Genomic DNA, 15,515 nt, shown 5'->3' with positions numbered 1-15,515 from the left:
CACATCTTTTTATTCTTTCTTTTCTCCACAATGCTAGGTAGTAAAGAACTGGTTAGCGATAAACTAAACAATCCTCAGCATTCACACTTCCAGAGGTAGATGCTTGAATTTTGGCCAGAGGCATGGAGAGTCCTTGTTGTTCAAACAGGGCATTTAGTAGAGAGACCATAAGAGTCACGTCTTAGTAGTAGTGGTAAATTACCTGTAGCATAAAGATGACTCTAGGCCTAGCCTAAGGATGCTTAAAAGCTAGTTTGAAAAAATCAGACTTATCTGCAAGTAACTGCCCACCAGAACAAAGACTACAAAATCCAGGTATTTAACATACACGATGTCTAGTATCCAATAATAAATTTCTAGGCACGCCAAAAAGCAGGAAAACAAAATACATGATTGGGAGAAGATAAAATCAATAGAAACAGACACAGAAATGAAAAAAAAATACAATTAGGAAAAATTAACTTAAACATATATTACGAATATGTTAACTATGCTCAGTTAATTGAAAAAAAAACATGAACACAAAGAGAGGAATGAAAGATATTAAAAAGAAGTAAATGGAACTTTTAAAAATACCAAAAATTCAAAAATTCACTAAATTAAATTAACAGTATATTAAATACAAATAAAGAAGTCACTAAAATTGAAGATATAATAAATATAGCTGGAAAAATCCAAGCTGAAGCAAAGATAAAAGAGTGGGAAAATGATTAGTGCTTCACTGACTTGTGAGACTGTATCAACTGGTCTAACATATGAATAACTGGGTATGTCAGAATGAGTTGGGATAAGAATTTTAAAAACATTTTGTATTAGTCTGTTCACTGCCAATAAAGATATAGCTGAGTCTGGGTAATTTATAAAGAAAAGAGCTTTAATGGACTCACAGTTCCACATGGCTGGGGAGGCCTCACAGTCATGGCAGAAGATGAGGAAAGAATAAAGGGACTTCTTATGTGGTGGCGGGTAAGGGAGAGCTTGTGCAGAGGAACTCCCATTTATAAAACCATCAGGTCTCATAAGACTTATTCACCACACTGAGAACAGCACAGGAAAGACTCCCCTCTATGGTTCAATTATCTCCCACTGGGGCCCTCCCATAATATGTGGGAATTACGGCAGCTACGATTCAAGATGAGATTGGGGTGGGGTCACAAACTATATCATTCTGCCTCTGGTCCCTCCCAAATCTTATGTCCTCACATTTCAAAACCAATTACACCTTCCTAACAGTCCCCAAAAGTCTTAACTCATTTCACTATTAACCCAAAAGTCCACAGTCCAAAGTTCCATCTTAGACAAGGCAAATCCCTTCTGCCTAGGAGCCTGTAAAATCAAAAGTAATTTAGTTAGTTACTTTCTAGATACAATGAGGGTATAGGCATTGGGAAAGTACACCCATTCCAAATAGAAGAAATTGGACAAAACAAAGGGGCTAAACGTACAATGCAAGTCTGAAATCCAGAGCGGAAGTCAAATCTTAAAGCTCCAAAATGATCTTCATTGACTCCATGTCTCACATCCAGGTCACGCTGATGTAAGAGGTGGGTTCCAATGGTCTTAGGCAGCTCCTCCCCTGTGGCTTTGCAGGGTACAGCCCCCTCCTGGCTGCTTTCACGAGGGGGCATTGTCTGCAGCTTTTTCAGCTGCATGGTGAAAGCTGTCGATGGATCTACCATTCTGGGGCCTGCAGGATGGTAGCCCTCTTCTAACAGCTCCACTAGGTAGTACCCCAGTGGGGACTCTGTGGGTGCTTGTACTCCACATTTCCCTTCCTCACTGCCCTAGCAGAGGTTCTCCATGAGGGCTCCATCCCTGCAGCACCCCTCTGTCTGGACCTCCAGGTATTTCCATACATTTTCTGAAATCTAGGCAGAGGTTCCCAAACCTGAATTCTTGACTTCTGTGCACCCTCAGGCCCAATACCACATGTAACCCACCAAGGCTTGGGGCTTGCACTCTCTGAAGCAATGACCTGAGCTCTATGTTGGCCCCTTTAAGCCACATCTGGAACACAGAGCACCAAATCTTGAGACTGCATGAAGCAGCAAGGCCCTGGACCTGGCCCACAAAACCATTTTTTCCTCCTAGGTCTCCTGGCTTGTGATAGATAGGGCTGCTGTGAAGACCTCTAACATATCCTGGAGACATGTTTCCCATTGTCTTGGCAATTAACATTTGGCTCCTCATTACTTATGTAAATTTCTCCAGGTGGCTTGAATTTCCTCTCAGAAAATGGTATTTTCTTTTCTATCTCATTGTCAGGCTGCAAATTTTCCAAACTCTTATGCTCTGCTTCTTCTTGAACACTTTGCCACTAAGAAATTTCTTCTACTCAATACTCTAAATCATCTCTCTCAAATTCAAATTTCCACAGATCTCTAGGACAGGGGCACAATGTCACAAGTCTCTTTGCATAGCAAGAGTGAGCTTTACTCTAGTTCTCAACAAGTTCCTCATTTCCATCTGAGACCACCTCAGCCTAGACCTTATTGTCCATATCAACATCAGCATTTTGGTCAAAGCCATTCCACAAGTCTCTAGGAAGTTCCAAACTTTCCACATCTTCCTGTCTTCTTCTGAGCCCTCCAAACTGTTCCAACTTCTGCCTGTTATCCAGTTCCAAAGTCGCTTTTACATTTTCAGGTACCTATACAGTAGTACTCCACTCAACCAGTACCAATTTACTGTATTAGTCTGTTCTCACATTGCTAATAAAGACATACCTGAGACTGGGTAATTTATAGAGAAAAGAGGTTTAATGGATTCACAGTTTCACATGGCCGGAAAGGCCTCACAATCATGGCAGAGACGAAGGAAGAGAAAAGGTACTTCTTTTTTTCTTTTTTGAGATGGAATCTCACTGCATTGCCCAGGCTGGAGTACAACAGCACCATCTCAGCTAACTGCAATCTGCCTTCTGGGTTCAAGTAATTCTCGTGCCTCAGCCTTCCAAGTAGCTGGGACTATGGGCATGTGCCACCATGCCTGTCTAATTTTTGTATTTTTTTTTTTTTTTAGTAGAGATGGGGTTTCACCATGTTGGCCAGGCTGGTCTCGAACACCTGACCTCAAGTAATCCACCCACCTTGGCCTCCCAAGTGGTTACAAGTGTAAGCCACCTCCCATGGTGGTTACAAGTGTAAGCCACCATGCCTGGCCCAACAAAGGGACTTCTTACATGGTGGCAGGCAAAAGATAGCTTGTGCAGGGGAACTCCCATTTGTAAAACCATCAGATCTCCTGAGACTTATTCACTACCACGAGAATAGCATGGGAAAGACCCGCCCCCATGACTCAATTACCTCCCACCAGCTTCCATCCACGACACGTGGGAATTATAAGAGCTACAATTCAAGATGATATTTGGGTGGAGTCACAGACAAAACATATCACATTTCTAAAACATTTCCAAATTTGATGAAAATGAAACCCACAGATCCAAAATGCTGTAAAGAACACTAAGCAAAACAAAGAATAAACCTGCTCAAATTACCTTGTCATAAAATTTCTCAAAAACATTGAAAAGAGAAAAGAAAGCAGCAGGGGAGGGGCCACCTTAAATGCTAAGAAACAAAGTGGTAAGATATGAATCCCTCTCTGGCTGCCCATGAATCATGGCTGATATCTTTTGCACTGACATCCTCAGAGGAAGTGTCCTTCCAGATTGGGGAGCTTGTCCATGGAAGTTGACTGGACTCCATGATGTGCCCTGCAGACACTGATGTAGCTCTGTCCATTACTGTCTCATAGATCTCAGCCTTACAGGTGGACAGAACATGAGTTACCATACCAGCAGCTGCAACTACTTGAGTCTTATTGGAGGTGAGGAAGCTGAAGTATGGGTAGGGCCAGTATTTTTTTGTTTTTTCCTTTTATTTCTAGCTGACACATAATTGTACATATTTATAGAATACAGAGTGGTATTTTGATACATGTGCAAAATATGTATTTTCTATATTCTTGATTCTGTGGCACCTAGGACTTTGTAGAGCCAGGGAGGGACTGCTTTTTACAGGGTTACTTCTTAGAGACAGTAAACAATTTGCTTGTGAGCAATCTGTGACACTGTCCCTCCGGTTTAGTCACCCCAGGATCAGGGACTAACAACGAGGGACCAACCTATAGCTGAGACCTCACTGAATTATACAAGTTATTCAAACTATTTAATATTCAACTTGTTTAACTTGCTTACTTTTCTTCTCCCATTTTTTTCCCAGGAAAACCACAATAGTCACCCTCCAGTCCTCTCTCTGTCTGCTCATTCTGTTTCTGTGCTTCCCTGAGTGGCCCTTAACAGCACGACATGCCTATTAGTTCTTCACGACTGTGATGTGACTATCATAAAAGCATCTTCCTTCATGACCAACATTTTCATGTCTGTATGTCTTACCATACCTGATTAAACAAAATCCCAGGTATATCTTAAAACTGCTTCATAAGATGAATTGGGGCATATTCCTTCTGCCTCTGTTTTCTGAAAATATTTGTATGAGAGGGGTGTAATTTCTTAAATGTTTGGTAGAAAACACCAGTGTACCCATCTGGGACTGGAGAATTGCTTATAGAAAGATTTTTAATTACAAATTCATTTATACATATATAAATAATATATATATTTCAAATTATATATGTAAATATATATTTCAATTATATATATTTCAAATATATATATTTCAATTATATATATTTCAAATATATATTTGTTCAGATTTTCAATTTTGATCACTTCCAACATTTCTGCTAATGGTTATCTGTGTCTTTTCTTTTTGATCACTCCATCTAGAGTTTATTAATTGTATTGATCTTTAAAAATATAATTTAAAGCTGGGCACGGTGGCTCATGCCTGTAATCCCAGCACTTTGGGAGGCCGAGGCAGGCACATCACGAGGTCAGGAGATCGAGACCATCCTGGCCAACATGGTGAAACCTCATCTCTACTAAAAATACAAAAATTAGCTGGGCATGGTGGCACGTGCCTGTAATCCCAGCTACTCTGGAGGCTGAGGCAGGAAAATGACTTGAACCAGGGAGTCAGAGGTTGCAGCGAGCTGAGATTGTGCCACTGCACTCTAGCCTGGCAATGGAGTGAAACTCCATCAAAAAAAAAAAAAATATATATATATATATGTATATAATTTAGAGTTTCATTTATTTCTTCTGTTGTTTCTAGTTCATTATTTCTAGTCACATTTTCATAGTTCCTTCCTTCTACTTAATTTGGCTTAATTTACTCTTCTTTTCCTATTTTCATAATATACAACACAAGTTCAATTTTATATCTTTTTTTCTCATTGAGAAGAGCTATACCTGTTCTTTTAAGCACATTTTAGCTGTATTCACAAATATAAAGTGCATTTTGTACTGAATTTTTATTTATTACAAAGTATTTTCTAATTTCCATTGTGAGTTCTTCTTTGACCCATGCATTACTCACATCCTTGTTTAATTTCCAAATGTTAGCAACTTTCCAGATATATCTGTGCGATTGATTTTTTCATTAATTTCATTTTGGCCAAAGAACGTATTCTGTATAACTTTAATCCTGTGAAATTTACTAAAACTTACTTTATGGCTCAGTAGATGGTCTGTTTTTGTGTTGCAAGGTGCACTTGAGACAGTATGTGTTCTGTTGACATTGAGTGAAATATTTTATAAATGTCAATTAGGTCAAATTGTATAATAATGTTAAGTCTTCTGTATTTTTACTTTTACTTTTTGTTGCGTCAGCTTACGAGAGAGGAATGTTTATTTTCCAACTATAATGTAAATTTGTCTATTTGCTCTTTGAGTTCTGGAAGATTTTGCTGGATATATTTTGCTTTGTTGTTGGGTGTATATATTTATGATTATTATGCCTTTGTGATAAACTGACCTTTTTATTATAAGTGTTCATCTGTATACCTGATAATATGATTTATTCTGGACTATTATATGTTCTATTAATATACCCATTTCACATTTTTTTAAGATTCATGTTTGCACACTATTATTCAATCCTTTTATTTTTAACCTACAATTGTTCATATAGGCATACCTCATTTATTGTGCTTCACTTTATTGTGCCTAGCAGATATTGTTTTTGTTACAAATTGAAGGTCTGTGGGAACCTTGCATCAAGTAAGTCTATCAACAGCATTTTCCCAAGAGCATGTGCTCACCTCTTGTCTCTGTGTCACATTCTGATAATTCTCACAATATTTCAAACTTCTTCATTATATTAGTTATGGTGACCTGCAATTAATGATCTTTCATAATACTGTTATAAATGTTTTCAGGTGCCATGAACCACACCCACTTAAGATGATGAATTTAATCAATAAATGTATGTGTTGACTGCCCTACTGACCAGCCATTCCTCAATCTCACTCCCTCTTTTCACAACCTTCCTATTAACTGAGAGAAAACAATATTGAAATTAGACCAATTAATATCCCTACAATGGTTTCTAAGTATTCACATGAAATAAAAAGCTAATGACTCACTTTAAATCAAAAATAAAAAAATTATTAATCTTAGTGAGGAAGGCATTGTGAAAGATTACAAAGGTCAAAAGCTATGCCTCTTGCACCAAAGAATAAGCCAAGTTGTGAATGCAAAGGTTTTAAAGGAAATTAAAAGTGCTACTTCGGTGAAGACACAAATGATAAGAAAATGAACCAGTCTTATTGCTGATACAGAAAAGGTTTTAGTGGTCTGGATAGAAGATCAAACAAGCAACAATATTCCTTTACACCAAAGCCTATCCAGAGCAAGGTCCTAACTCATGAATTCTAAGAAAGCTAAGAGAGGTGAGGTAGCTGCAAAAGAAAAGTTAAAAGGTAGTAGAGGATGATTCATGAGGTTTAAGGAAAGGAGCTGCCTTCATAACATAAAATATCATAAAGATAGTGAAAGTAGGCATCCAAAAATGTTATAGGTAGAGTCAGAGGACAGTAAACAACCTAAGCAGCCAAAAACGTCACTACATGCACCTTCATATGCTTTGATCAGACTCACAATGTGTTCACCCTCCTTATCCAGGGTCATTTGAACCTTATGATAAATCTTATTTGAAGATTTTAATAAATAGTCTCTCTTCTGGCCAATTTATCTCCATAGGTATAACATCCTGAGAAGGGTATAAACCAAATGCAAGGAATGCCTGGTCCTCAGTGTCTAAATTGTTATAAACTTGTTAACAGTAGACAAATCTATTTTTCCTACCATTTTTGTATTGCACCATATACTGGTATTTGGGAGAGAAGAGGAAGTTTTGTCACAGGAGAAGTCATATAATTCTACAGTGGTTTTTTGTTTTGTTGTTGTTGTTGTTGTTGTTGTTGTTTTTGTCCCTTGGCAGGACTCCCTATGGCCAAAGGCCTTAAGAGACAAAAGACATATAGCTAATTAATTGTTCTAAGCCATATAGGAATGGATGTGGACAGGCACTTGTTACTTCGTAAAATTATTATTTTAAGTAAAAAAGCCAACAACAAAACAAAACAAAACAAAAGTTAAAAGACGGACTTATTTTTAACTTCTATGTGTTGAGCTACTGTGAGCTTGGTTTTTGTTACAGACTTATAACAGTTAGCCTTATATACCAAACATAAGCATTGTTCTGAAAAATATAGGTACATAGATAGATAGATAGATAGATAGATAGATAGATAGATAGATAGATCGATCGATCTTCACAACTCATGATTGGTAGTATTATACCCAGGAGGCTTTGTTACAAAATATTTTTATCCTGTTAGTAAAGAATTTCCTTTAATTCTATAGTAAGCAGAAAAGTTTTATGGTTGGGGTGGATGCAAAAGTGACACATAATAGCTTAGAAGGCAACTAAACTTGTTTTACCTGCTGTTTAGGCATTTTTGTACCCCCTTTCTTGATTTGCAGGGTTTGACCTTAAGCTAATTTTTTCCCTGAAAGCCAGTCCTTACAATCTTATGCACCCACCTCTTCTGCAATAGTCCAGGCAGCTTGTATAGTTTTGGCAGCAGAACATTAGCAGTGAAACAGGTCCAGGCCCAGTGGGATGCCAAACGAGGGAGATTCATACCTCTGGTTTTCAAAATACCATGATTTTGGTTTCCTTGGATGTAAAACAAGGAGAGATAATTAACATTTATAGTTTGACAATTATAGGAGTAATTCATATATCAGAATAGAAAAAGGAACCTATTACATTAGGGTACCAACTAAAAATATGAAGAAAAATTATAACTTGGTGCTTTCTAGAGGATTCTTGTAGCCAAGAAATAACGATTTAATCTTACTCAAAAAGTTAGGGCTGAAATCTAGTATTAAGTGTTACGCTTTACCCTTGAAACATTTTTTTTAGCTGCCCTTTTTATTAAACAAAAAGTTATAGCAAGGCCAATTTGCGTGCAAGGTAAGTTTTAGGCTTATTATGCTTGCCTGAATAGCTGCATAAAATGCAGCAAGAATTTATTGGCCATATAGACTCCTTTCGAGTTGGTTTTGCTGAAAGTTTACCTAAAAATAGAATATTTTAGTTTCAGTCTTGGTAAAATAACCAGTGTCTCCAATTGTTTGAAGAAAAAAAAACTATAATTGAACTTATGCAGACAACTATATTGTCATAAAATTCAATCTGAATTTTGGAGGACTCAGAAAGGTAAGTTTGCTTACAAAAATGTACTTTATCCAAATAACTTAAAAGATTTTTTTTTGACCCTTCTTTAACCAGAGCCGCAGCTTTTAAAACAAGTGTTTGTTTACCTGGGAAATGCCATTTACAAACCAAACAGCTCATGAGAACTATCAGGCACTGTAGAATTTAGCAGCTCCTCACAATTAGTCCTAGAAAAGAGGCTCTCTGCTTATTAAGTAGCAAGATTTTGTGTAAGCCATTTTTATTTTATCATAGAACTCTTTTGGGAAACATCATTTCCATTAGCATAGGGGTAGCTTCAGTTAATATCTCATAGCAAGGCAGTAAATGCCCTATCAAGTAGAAATTCTGTAGTTCGGTCATTGTCATTGAAAGGTACTCACAGTTTTTTCCATCAGCCCCAATAAAAGCTCCACATAAAGGGCTATGCAGCAAAGGAAAGCTTTACCCTATATTTTGTGGGCTTTTACTAGTTCCTATTTAGTGTGTTTAAATAACATTTTTAAATAAATAAATTTAATAAATGTTTAAATAACATTTCCTAAAGAGCCGATTTATATGTCTTCAGTTTTTATAGTACTAGAAAAGAGAAAAACAACCCCCAGTTAGATATAGTACCCATTTTCATAAGACTTTTTGGTAAAAGGGGGTTACAACTACCTTACATAAAGCTTGTTTAAACATCTTAAATTTTATAATTCTATTAAACTGTATGTTTTTATGTTCAGGTCTCAGGAACCCTTTTTTACCCCCAGACCATTTTACCTTTTCTGGTGAAAAGGATTTGGTTTCCCAGCAGGGAGTTACATCTATAAGACCTATGAGGGACCGCAGATTTGATAAGTCTTCTTAAATAATCCTGTCATTCTGTCAGAGGAGCACCCATGTAAAGGGGGTCCCCTTCACCCCAAAATTTACCATGACCTAGGTAATAGGCATATTCGGCAGGAGGATATCCCAGTTATCATAAAGCTAGTCCAACATGGCTTGCATATGAAACATATTAACTGCTTCATCTGGTGTACTTCACTTGGTATTTTATAGGAACAGTGGGGCAGTCCCCTTCTCAGGGCAAAGAGAACTTACAATGGCATTATCTGGCCCACTAGGCAGGAATAAACATGAAACTACTTGATCAATAAATGCAAACAAAATGCTAACATTGTTGATATTATTTTACCAATAGTTTTAAAGCCATCTTATTTATTAAAGATTTTCCTTAAGTCATGTGAACTTGAAAAAATGTTTGACTAGTCTTTTCTTTTTTAAGTCTCTGATTTAAGCACTTTTACCTATTTTTTAGCCAATTAATTGGAACTCTTTACATATATATATTTTAGCAGAAAAACACTGAATGCATAACATAAATACATGGACATATCTAGGCATGCCGATAGAGGTACATTTTATAGATTAATAAAGACTTCCTTTTCCTTTTTTTTTTTCAATTTTAGACTTTCAAATTTTCGATAACATGTTGCACCACCCTAAGCAGTTTTCAGCTAAATAGACATAAATTTGCATATTAAAGGAAACAACCCAGGTGACAATCAGATAGCAAAATTTACGTAATAAGGTACAAAAAGAAAAAGTTTGGTATGCTAAAGGAAAATTAAAATGAATTTAACTGCCAATTAAACATAAAATTATAGAATTTATAAAGGCCTTCAAATACATACACACATATATACATACATATACGTACACACACAAAGATCCTATAGATTTACTTTAGTACTTTGGCTATGAGATGAATATAAATTCGCCGGTTTGCAAAAAAACGGTTAGATCCAAACAGTGGTTTTTTATCTCAGTATGAAAGTAACACCAGATTTAAAGCAGGCAGAAAATAGAGAAAGAGAATTTAGGAACTCTATAGTTTGCAGGTCGACCTTAGGGACCTTTTTCCTTAAAGTAAAACGTACACAAAGACTATATTACTTCCATTTTCCATAAACTCTGGAAAGTAGAGGTGCCACAAAACCTACGGTGTGCTCAAAAGGGGGTCATTCTCCTTGTTTTTTTTTTTTTTCCATATTCTTAGTTAATTTCTTTCCTACTTTTTTTTTTTGAGACGGAGTCTTGCTCTGTCTCCCAGGCTGGAGCACAGTGGCAGGATCTCGGCTCACTGCAAGCTCCGCCTCCTGGGTTCACGCCATTCTCCCGCCTCAGCCTCGCAGCTAGCTGGGACTACAGGCACCCGCCATGACGCCCGGCTAATTTTTTGTATTTTTAGTAGAGACGGGGTTTCACCGTGTTAGCCAGGATGGTCTCGATCTCCTGACCTCGTGATCCACAAGCCTCGGCCTCCCAAAGAGCTGGGATTACAGGCGTGAGCCACCGCGCCCGGCCCCTACTTTTTTTTTTTTTTTTTTTTTTTAAAGGAGGAACTGATGAGCCGTGGATGAAAATGTCAGTTCAGTTCCTCACTCAAATATGCACAAACAAGCCAAATTGAGATTAATTCTGAGAGAAAAGCAATTGAGGAGACCCTTTAGAAATGCATCTTTGAACTCGAATTGGGATCCTAAAGCAACAAATTCCTAGGAGAATAAAACAGCTCAGAATACATCAAGGACTATCAACCAAAACAGGAGGTCCGAGGCTCAGGAGGACTTACCAGTTCCACAGGAGGAGAAGTCCAAACTCGGTGAGGCTTCAGTGGGCTCCAGCTGGTACCTTAGCTCTGGTTTTGGTATACTCCTTCCGGATCCAGAGTCTTCTCTGAGGCCCCACGTGTTTGGGCGCCATATTATTGTCGACAAAAAGAGTGGAACTCTGTAAAATATTTGAAGAGATTTATTCTGAGCCAAATATGAGTGACCATGGCCCGTGACACAGCCCTCAGGAAGTCCTGAGAACCCGAGGTGCTTCGGCGCAGCTTGGTTTTATACATTTTAGAGAGCATGAGACATCAATCAAATGCATTTAAGAAGTACATTGGTTTGGTCCAGAAAGGCAGAACAACTCAAAGCAGGAGCTTCCAGGCTATAGGTAAATTTAAACATTTTCTGGTTGACAATTGGTTGAGTTTGTCTGAAGACCTGGGATAGATAGAAAGGGAATGTTCAGGTTAAGATAAAGATTGTGGAGACCAAAGTTCTTTTGAAGTCTTATAGTGGCTGCCCTTAGAGGCAACAGGTGACCAATGTTTCCTATTCAGCTCTTAGTTAATCTCTTTAGGATTGGGAGGGTCTGGAAGAAAAAAATCTAGGTATGTTAATAGAGATTCTTTACAGCTGCACATTTTCCCCCACAAAGAAACGCTTTGGAGGGTCACTTCAAGATATGGCAAAGAAACATGTTTTTGGTTAACATATTTTAATTTTCTTCTTTGTCTTGTAATGTTATGCCAGAGTTACGTTGGAAAGTAAATCATGATATACAGGGTTAAATAAAATCCATCTGATGAGAATTTATGATTTGTAGGGCATGACTCCCCAGACCCCTTAGATAGGGATTTGGGCAAGATAAAAAAATTAAGAGTTCAGTCCTCATTTCCATATATGTAAAATATAAATAAGTTATTCCATTTTTAGGTAGTCAAGACAAAAAAAACTTCACACAAATAACTGCACACAAATATTCACGGAGCTTTGTTCATAATGGCCTGAAAAGACTCAAAGGAGCCCATACATCCATGAATAGGTAAATTGACTTTTTGGGGGTTTTGGGGGGTTGTTGTTATTGTTTGTTTGTTTGTTTTGAGATGGGGTCTCACTCCATTGCCCAGGCTGAAGTGCAGTGGTGCAATCATGGTTCACTCCAGCCTCGACTTCCTTGGGCTCATGTGTTTCTCCCCCCTCAGCCTCCCCAGTCACTGGGACTACAGGCACACACCACCATGCTCAGCTATTTTTTGTATTTTTTGTAGAGATGAGGTCTCTCCATTCGACTTCCTTGGGCTCATGTGTTTCTCTGACCTCAGCCTCCCCAGTCACTGAGACTACAGGCACACACCACCGTGCTCCGTGCTCAGCTATTTTTTGTTATGTTTTGTAGAGATGGGGTCTCCCCATGTTGCCCAGGCTGGTCTCAACCTCCTGGGCTTGAGTGATCCTACCTCTTCAGCCTCCTGAGTAGCTGATACTACAGGCAAGAGCCACTGTGCCCCCTGGTAAATTAACTTTTTAAATGTAGCATACTTATAACAATGTAATATTAAGAAGCAAACACAATAACACTGATGAATTTCAGCAACTTTATGTAGAAGGAGCAGAGCCAGACAAAAGAAGCACTTATGATATATTTCCATTTCTATGAAATTTTAGAAAGTGTGTAGTTAATTAATAGAGACAGAAAGCAAATCAATATTTGTCGTGGGCTAGAGGTCAATGGGGGATTGTTTGGAAAGTGGCACAAGGAAAACTTTTAGAGTAATGGAAATGTTGTATACCTTCTTATGGTGTTTACAAGAGCACATATAATTGTCAAAAACTCAACTAATATCCAAGACAATTTGCACCTGACAGAGTTAAACAGCAACAAAAGACTTTATTTAAGACCACTGTAATAAGGCACAGAAAGAGGGCTCAATGCCACTGAAAAAAAAAGCAGGAGAGATTTTAAGCACAGAAGTCCCTAAGTGGAAAAGTACTGTATGTTGGTCAATAGGGTTAGACCATCTGTGTTTGCTGATTGGTGCTTAGGGAAGTCAGGCTCCTACTCTCCCACAGAGATTAGGAGATAAGAAAAGGTTCTACCTTTCTTAATTATTGAATTTCAAAGAGATGACACCCAGGTTTTTGAGAAAGATGGTTCTGCATTGTAGAACTGATAAGAGGCCAGAAGATTTACATCTTAAAGGAGCAGAGAAAATGTACACTTTGCAAGTTTTTTTAAAGTGAATGGTCTAAAAATAGGGAGGTCAGAGGCCAACAATCAGGAAGAACCCTGTCTAAAGGTTAGTCAGGTAGCAGGAAACATTAGGCCATCTTGGTCAGTGACTGTATCTGCACTGTTTTTTTCTATACGTAATACCTATGATAAAGTTTAATTTATAAATTAGGTTCAGTAACAGATTAACAACAACTAATAATAAAACAATTATAAAAATATGCCATTATCACTAATTTTGCACTTTGGGTCATTAATATGTAAAATAAGGGTTATTTGAACACCAGCACTGTAATACCAACAGTTAATGTGACAACTGAGATAGCTACTAAGTGACTAATGGGCGGGTGGCTTAGACACTGTGGATACGCTGTACAAAGGGATGATTCACATCATTCACATCCTGTGTGTGATGGATTAGGACAGCCTAAGATTTGATCAGATACTTAGAAGGCAAGCAATTTATAATTTATAAATTATTTCTGGAATTTTCCATTTAATATTTTTGGACCTCAGTTGACCATGCAGTTGACAATACATGTGCAAAACATATATTGTATATTTCATTTATGTAAAACTTACAGATTATAGTGATATTAATGTTGAATAAACTGAAACTTTATCAAAACCAGGAATGGAAGGCACTACTGTACACCTAAAGTAGATGTGTTAATTGTATTTTATATCTCAATAATGTTTATTAAAAATAAAAATCAATAAACCATGGAAAGTATTGGGGAAATAATTATGTCATGGAAAGTGTTTTGATAATAATTAAAAACAAAATCTGCCAATGCAGGAAACTTCTCCACAAACGCAGAAAAGAAACAGTTTTATCATTGAATAAGCATTAAATCGACTGTGATTTCTATCAGAAGCAATCTACTAAAGAGTTTGCAATGAAAAAATTCTTCACCATTTTTATATAGCCTGGCAGATACAATCCACTACACACATGTTAATTGTTTTTATCTAAAGGAAATCTAAAGGAAAGAATAACACTTGTATCTCTTGACAAGCAGAAAGCTCCATCTTGAAGCCAAGTGCCTAGACAGTAAACTACCATGAAGACGGGGAGACAGGTGCCACTCTGGGATGTTTTCATTTCTAAGAGAAAGCCAATAGGCCTCCAAAGATATTCTGAGGATGCAAAAGTTATTTAGGTTCTTTCTTTCTGATGCAAAACTGGCAAGAGGCTTATTTAGCCTCCCCTGCCCTCCCCTCCCCTCCCCTCCTCTCTTTCTTTTCTTTCGACGGAATCTCGCTCTGTTGTGCAGGCTGGAGTGCAGTAGCGCGAGCTCGGCTCACTGCAGCCTCCGCCGGGTTCAAGCGATTCTCCCTGCTCAGCCTCCGGAGTAGCTGGGATTACAGGCGCCCACCACCATGCCTGGCGAAGTTTTGTATTTTTAATAGAGAAAGGGTTTCCCCACGTTGGTCAGGCTGGTCTTGAACTCCTGACCTCAGGTGATCCACCCACCTTGGCCTCCGAAAGTACAGGAGTAAGCCACCACGCCTGGCCTTTTTTTTTTTTTTTTTTTTTCCATACATTTCAGTGAGACAGAGATAGCGCTTACAATTTCACGTTTTCTAAACACAGTGCTAAAGAGGAGGTGGGTAGTTATCTTTCTCTTTTTGCAACAGAGAACCTTCACTTTTTCTTTACATATTTTTATTTACCCTTAGAAAGGGCCCATGCAATCGAATAATAGTATTAAAAAAGCATCATCCCCTATTATTTAAGGAATAAACTACTGTTTCATTCAATACCATGCAAGAATTTAAAAAATATTACGGCTTTTGCAAAACATATTGTATATTTCATTTATGTAAAACTTAAAGACTATAGTGATATTAACATTTATGCAAAACTTAAAGACTAAAGTGATATTAAACAAATTAATAGTTTCCTGGATCTAGGTATAGGATAAAGTATTGAATGGGATTGGGTACAATAGAAGGTTTTTGGGTGATGGAAAACTTACATATCTTGAATGTGGTGATCACATGTTTCTTAAAACTCAGTGAACTCTACAGTCAAAATAAGTGCATAAT

The 15,515-nt window shown here is 37.6% G+C and overlaps 1 protein-coding gene across 2 annotated transcripts in view; it reads right to left on the bottom strand.

The window, feature by feature from the left end:
* GAS2 (growth arrest specific 2) overlaps window positions 1-15,515 on the bottom strand; it is a 261,526-nt gene that overhangs the window by 41,305 nt on the left and 204,706 nt on the right. For both annotated transcript variants that reach the window (XR_008669940.2, XR_008669941.2), the window contains exons 8-9: window positions 11,248-11,405; window positions 7,949-8,084 (exon numbers count right to left, since the gene is read on the bottom strand). The gene's annotated coding sequence lies outside the window, so the exon portion shown is untranslated. The remainder of the gene's footprint in view (window positions 1-7,948; window positions 8,085-11,247; window positions 11,406-15,515) is intronic.

This window comes from Gorilla gorilla, chromosome 9 (genome assembly GCF_029281585.2).
Source record: "Gorilla gorilla gorilla isolate KB3781 chromosome 9, NHGRI_mGorGor1-v2.1_pri, whole genome shotgun sequence".
NCBI classification, from domain to species: Eukaryota; Metazoa; Chordata; class Mammalia; order Primates; family Hominidae; genus Gorilla; species Gorilla gorilla.
Note: the sequence above shows the minus strand (reverse complement) of the source record. Positions and strands in the feature narration are given on the sequence as shown.